Source organism: Suncus etruscus, chromosome 14 (assembly GCF_024139225.1).
Source record: "Suncus etruscus isolate mSunEtr1 chromosome 14, mSunEtr1.pri.cur, whole genome shotgun sequence".
Lineage (NCBI taxonomy): Eukaryota > Metazoa > Chordata > Mammalia > Eulipotyphla > Soricidae > Suncus > Suncus etruscus.
Window position 1 is genome coordinate 11,722,183 of NC_064861.1, and position 7,074 is coordinate 11,729,256.

At 39.4% G+C, this 7,074-nt stretch overlaps 1 non-coding gene across 1 annotated transcript; it reads right to left on the reverse strand.

The window, feature by feature from the left end:
- Window positions 1-4,631: 4,631 nt before the first annotated feature.
- Window positions 4,632-4,761, reverse strand: LOC126029353 (small nucleolar RNA SNORA22). Its single transcript, XR_007502966.1, has one exon. It is a non-coding gene; the product is annotated as a small nucleolar RNA SNORA22 (small nucleolar RNA).
- Window positions 4,762-7,074: the final 2,313 nt, after the last annotated feature.

The window sequence follows — 7,074 nt, forward strand, 5'->3', positions numbered from 1 at the left end:
GAGAAAGCATTTCATAAGGTTCAACACCCATTCTTTATAAAAACTGTCAGCAAGATGGGAATGAAAGGAACCTTTCTCAATATAGTTAGGATCATTGACAACAAACAAGTATTATCCTCAATCGAGAAAAACTAAATCCTTTCATCTAAATTCTGGTATAAGACAAGGCTGTCCTCTCTCAGCACTCCTATTCAACATAGTACTGGAAGTTCTTGCTATAGTGATTAGGCAAGAAAAATATACCAAGGAAATCCAGAAAGGAAAGGAAGAAGTCAAGCTCTCACTGTGCAGATGACATGATACTCTACTTAAAAAACCCTAAAGGCTCTACCAAAAAGCTTCTAGAAACAATAAATTCGTATGGTAATGTGGCAGGTTACAAAATCAATGGATTTTTATACAAAAATAATGATAGGGAAGAAATTGACATTAACAAAACAACCCCAATTACATTAGTGTCACAAAAACTCAAATATCTTGGAGTCAACATAACTAAAGATGTGAAGGACCAATACAAAGAAAACCATAAAGTAAGGGAGGACACACGGAAATGGAAAAAATACCCTGCTCATAAATTGGCAGGATTAACATTATTAAAATATCAGTACTCCCAAAAACCTTTACAGATTTATACAATCCCTCTAGCAGTGGTCCTCAAACTATGGCCCGCGGGCCACATATTGTATTTGTATCTGTTTTGTTTCTTCATTGCAAAATAAGATATATGCAGTGTGCATAAGAATTTGTTCATAAGTTTTGTTTTTACTATAGTCAAACCCTCCAATGGTCTGAGGGACAGTAAACTGGCCCCCTGTTTAAAAAGTTTGAGGACCCCTGCAAGATACCCATGACATTCTGCGGGGTCCTGAAGCCCCCCCAGGGGGGACCCGGCCAGCAGGAATTAGCTGGGAAGACTTCTCAGACAACCGCACTCCTATTTTGCTGGGTAGAAGAACAACCACACCTGTAAAAATCTGAGAGAGGTTAATAATAAAGACCCAAGGCAATGTCTCACTGCTCAAGGGCAACTTTATTTGACTACAGCTCCTTCTTATATAGTGAAGGAGAAGGGGGCAGTACAAAGATAATGTCAATCACACTTTTGGTGCGAAGGTCCATACAAGGCAAGAATACATATCAGGTTACAAGGAACAAAGAAAGTAAATCATTCTCTAAATAAGGAAGTGGGCAGTGGGCTAGGGGCTGGATGACCTTCAAGTTATGATGAACGTGCTGTTTCCATGGAAATTTCTAGTGTCCTTCTAGCTGCATTCCTAAACTTTTAACAGATATAAGGTGGGGGCAATGTTCTTACAGAAATAATTTTGTACAGACAATGTAACATATACACATAATAACTGCCTTGTTAACTCAGGGATATGGTTAAGGGAGTAAGGCCTCATTTCTGGGAATGGTACTGGGCCGTGTTGCTCTCCTCCGGGCTACAAGATTAATTATCTCCTGCAGCTGCATTTTCCTTTCTCTTTGGCCCAAGAACTTACAGCAAGACTGCATGTAGCCTTTAGGTGAAAGGCTGGATTATGGCAGAAAGAACAGCAAAATGGCCTCAAACAAGTCACAGTCCCCAACATCTCCCCCTTTCTCTTCTAATAAAAGAAGGAAAGTCGTGAACGGGTGGAAGAACCGTGTCTTAGGCTACAAGGTTTGACCAGGTCGGACACGGCCAAAGCCGCATTTAAAAGATGGCTACAGGCGCTGTGGGTGTGCACAGAGATTTGAATTATGCGTTGTAGCCTTTTAGGGCCGTGTCCTAACTGGGACCTTGCTAATCCCGTCGTAGGTGTCTCCACAGCTGAGAGCACAAGTGACGGAGTGAACTCCGTTTGTTAGCTATGCGCTCTATCACCTGGAAACTTAGTGGCTGGAAAGGCGGCTTGGTGATTAAAGCCAAGTTTTCACAGGAGTCACGCGGGGTCAGATGCTGGTAGTGAACTTGAACAGAGGTTTTTGCCGTCTCTTCTACCTGGTTTTTAACAAGGGCAGTAAGTTTGCAGAAAGCCCATGGGTCAAAGGAAAGGAGCAGCATGAGGCTAATAAGAGGGCCCAAAATAGTGGACAGTAATGTATGTATCCAAGGAGAAGAGAAAAACCAACCCTGTTACCAACCTTGTTCTTGGTCAAAACGTTTCTGGAACTCCTTCATACCGTTACCAATACGTAGAACACTATCCCTAACTAATCCAGTTTTGACTTTAAATACACAGCATAGTTCTTTAAGGGCTACACAGACTCCCCCCTCTTTCATAAGGGCGAGATCTAAACCACGACGATTTTGAAGCACAACATATGCAAGGGAACTAACAGTATCAGTGAGAAATTGTAAGCTATGTTTGATTTCATTAATGTTTCGTTTTACAGCCTGAGTGAGAATGCGAAAATTGGACTGAGTGGAAACAAGGGATTAAATTTCTATGCCAGCACTAGTAGTGGCGCCAACAGCAAGGAGGACTGCAAGGGTGACAGTTGTAAAGGGCTTGCGACGTTGTTGAAAGACGGAAGGATAAGAGTAGGGGTTGAGGAGAGAAGCCAAGCCAACAGCGTTCATAATCTGGGTCTGTGAGGGCTAGAGCAGAGGCATTTATAAGATTTAAAATAACTTGAGAGGAGGAGGATGGGCTAGAAGGCAGAGTTTGTAGCTCACAACCTGCACAACAGTGAGTTAATGACGCTGAGGCTGAATTTTCCAGAGAAGAAGTTCAGAGTCAGTGGTGTAGATAGGAGGTTCAAACGTTGTGATGCTTTCATAAAACGGCGAAACTGGTGAATTGCAGATTCAACAGTGTTCATAGCTGGTGTTGGAGAGCGCTTGGGTAGAGGCATTGACTATTTGCAGGATGAGGATAAAGGTGGAAACCGGACCAACAGGTTTGATGGTTATTTTAGGCATTAACAAAGCTAAAACATAATAATCATGATAAGCAAGAAACATTTCAGTAACAATATGGGGAGACAATTTAGTGGAGCAAACAAAATAAGTGGAGTTGGGGGCTTCAATGAAGATGGAAGAGTTGTTAACAATAATGGTTTGATTGCAAATGTCTGATTGTTGAACAGGGGGGCACATATATGGTTTGAGTAAGCAAATTTCCACGACCGTGACTTGTTTGCAATGGAGGTTGTTGGTGGCAATGGTGGGCATCAAGGCAGCTAGGCAGAGTGCTCAATTCAGCATTGTCAAAGGTGGAGTCAGTTAGAAACAGGTTTGCAGGAATGGCGGCTAGCAGGAGGTTTATAAGAAAACAGCTTGGCAGGAGGCAAAATGGTTACTTCATATAAAAATTAAGAATTTGCAGAAAACATTAGCAATTTACATTACACTAGTTATTTTTGAATACCACGGGAATGTTATTTGACCTCTGTTAGACTTTGGCATAAAAGAAAATTTATAATTAACAATTGCTAATTAAAAAAATTTTTTAAGCTGAATATAAAGGATTTTTCTTAAACTTTTAGTTATTATGTTAAAGCTGGATGCTATTTTTTAGCCATAAATACATATTCTATAGGCCTGAACTTACACATAGCAGGAAAGCCGGGTGACTGCAAAGTCCAGAAATTCTCCAGGGAAAAGTTATCCCCGATGGCCATTGAGAAATCTGGGGTTTGCCATCTCCCACACCTTCCGCCATGTTCTTAGAAGGACAAAGCTAGCTTAATACATAATTTTTAACACATGATTTTTAGTTGCAAGATGCCAGTTTGTGAACTGACCAGACTGAACTAGGTTGAAAAAATTAATTGAAATTTGAAAAATGGATAAGGCTTTAAAAATTGTATTATTATAAAATGTAGAGATAACAAATAAACAGACAAAACAAAACAACACTAAACACAACATTTTACACTTGTGGCCACTTTCATTCATCACAACAGACAGATAAACAGACAAAAGGATTGATTTAAGACTTATTTATAAAAAATTGACAAGCGCTTTTAAATATTTAGCCAGCATGTTTGTGAGAAAAAAAATTTTTGTAGAAAAACTTTTTTAGTTTTGAGAAGTACTTAATGTAGATGGAGTGGAACTTTGCTGAAAATAAATTTTAAGGTTTAGATTTAACACAAAACATTTTTAAAACAATTTTAATTTGAAGTTTAAAACATTAAGTAAAATGGTTAATAAGCAGTAAAAATTTTTTAAGTAAAATGGTTAATGAGCACTGTAGAAGGAGTCTTCACTCTGAAGTATGAAATCATTTGCTGTAAATGAATAGTTTTTTTTTAAAATTGGTTTTGCAGTAGAACAGTAAGACAGCTGCAATAAAGTGTTAAAATTTTTATGATTAAACACAAGAGCATGAACTATGATTATTAAAGGTATAAAAACTGATTTTAAAAAACAAACAACTGTTTTTACTATGAAGACTTTAAGTGAATAATTTGTAAAAAATATTATATACTAAATTAACTAAATGCTTAGATTATTATAAAATATAGTTAAAGACATCTGATGCATTTACACACCTAGAACTTAAGACTAAAATTATATTTAATACTAGTTAATTTGCTTATAAAGTTTAGTTACTTTTATATATTACTTATAAAATTATATATAATATATTTTTCATTTATATTATTTTTTCACTGCGACACAAATATACAGATTTGTATAATGTGCTGATATTTTGAATGCACTTAAAATAATAGTTCTTTCAATGCAGAAATAAAGAACAACCATTGCTGTAGCACAAAGTTAAAACTAAGGGTACTATAAAGCACACCAAGGTGTTTACTGTGCATTAAATTAACTATATTGTTTAAAAAGGCTAACCACATTATTTTTCACATAATTTTGTAAATACTTTAAAAATTAAAATAAAACTTTTAATAGAAATATAAGACTTAAATTTAACACTTTTGTGTTCGTTTGGATTTTAAAACACAAAGAAGTTTTTCTTTTACCAACATTTTGTTATCTGTAAAGTGACAGAATCATGACCTTGCTCTAAAATTTTCTGAGAGGCAAAAAAAAAGTTTATTGCCCTTATCTTCATGTTGCTTTTTAATGTTTTAATAATTACTTTACACCACTTAATGCACTAAACCTAATAACACATATCTGACGAAGTGTAGGGCTGACAAGGTGAAGCAGAGTCTTTCACTGATAACTCGGGGAGGGGCCAGCACAGTTAACAGCAGGAAGGCTAGAGGCAAATTATTTACAGTCTGCAGGGTGTAATGATATAGAGAAAAAAAAAAGCAATCTTTTAAGATTAATTACTAATTTATTGGAATTAGAGGGAATGGCAACTGAAGAGGGGAGTCTGGGTTGCAAAAGCACCATGGGGATCATGGTTTTATTAATTGATTTGAGAATATGCAAGAGATGCTACTTTTCAGATTTATTTTGAATAACAAAGATTGGGTATTTCAAGGTGAATTGGAAGGCTTAAAGTGGGAGTGGCAGGGCCTGAGTTGGCTGTTTCCCAAGGCTGGCAGGAAAGAGGCTGAAGGAGGCTGAGGGTTGGTTTGAGCAAAATGTACTGAGTAAAAGGTACATTAGGCTCAGAAGTTTTAACAGCAAAGTGTAGATATCGCAAGGTTTTATGGCTTAGCAGATGATACTTTGTAATTATCCTGCTCACTGTGCCCTTAGAATTTTTTGTAGGCACTGCAGCAGTTTCTGTTTTATGGCACTCAGCCTGACTTTTATTAGTTTGTTTCTTTGAATTCTCAAGAGGGGGGGCCTGGCCGTAGAATGCAGTGGGCAGAGGACAGACAACTATAGATTTAGGAGGGGGGGGAAACGCCTGAAGGGCAGAAACCTGTGAATTAAGAGAAGCAGCCTGTTTTTGAAGGCTTAAGATTTGTTTTAATTTGGCCAAGTAGTTTCATTTCTATAGCTTTAAGAGGGGGAGCGGTGAGAGGAGGGAATCTGCCATGGTTAGGGACTGAACGTCTTTGGCATTTAGAATTTTTCCCCTGGGGTGCGGGGGATTAGTGGGAGGCATTTGAGAAGGTAGCTGCGGAGGCTGCTGAGCAGGCGGGGAGGGGGGGGGAAGACTTTTTCCATTAGGGAGAAAGACAGGAAAGGTAGTAGCACTGGTTTTTGAGCTAAGAGCATTATCAAGTTTGTTAGAGAGGTGAGACACCATGGATGTAATTGTGGTGAGTTGGGAACTCAAGTCAGAAAGGGGGGGAGGGAGAAAGCAGCAACAGTTTGTTGCCGCGTGTGGGGGAGCTGCTGGAATGCGGGCTCTGGGGAGCGACTTCCAGGCATAGAGGGCAGCAAGAGCCATGTTGGCAAGCTGGGACCTGGAAAGTGTGTGCTGTACCTTTAAGGTATGAAAAGAGGCGAGGCCAGCTATAAGAGCTTAGAGATCAGGATTCCTGCCTATCTGCAAGGGCTTTGCAGCGGAAAAAAAAGTTAACTTCCCAAGAGACAAAGAGTTCAGCTATTAGATTCTAAGCAGGAGAGCGTGTAAGGGGCTTGGGGGCCATAGGAGGTTACGGCTTGAAACGGCTCTTTGAGGCTTTTCTAATTAAAGGCTTTGTATTGTTGCAATTGCTGGCTAAGGAGGGGAGGGTGGTGAGGGGAGTAAAGGTTTTGGTGGAACTGGGACGGAGCTGAGACTAGGGAAGTGAAGGGCTGTTTAGGATTTTGCACAGAGGGTGCAGTGGCAGAAGTAAAGATGAAGGGTCAGAAGAGGAAGGAAACTGAGAGACAGAGTCAGAGCGAGAGGGAGCCTGGGAACACTAGATTTCTGGCAAACATCATGAACAAACATTAAAAAATTACAAATATCTTTTTTGGTAACCTCTATATGTCTGGCTTTCAACTCAGACTGTATATATTTAATGAATTTAAGTTCAGTACTCAACGAAACACCCATGGAAGTGAAGCCAACGGGCGAAGCCCCAAGAGCCAATCAGGGGCGGTGATCAGAACGACTGAAAAAACTGCAGTTTAAATTTTTGATTAAGGCTAACTCGTTTCAACGCTTACCCGGATGGGGTATTCCTGCGATTTATGAAACAGCTCCGGACTCGCCGACCCGTAGTCGTTCGGGGTGTGGCGGTGGTCTTCGTGCCCAGCGTTGGGCGCCAAAATGC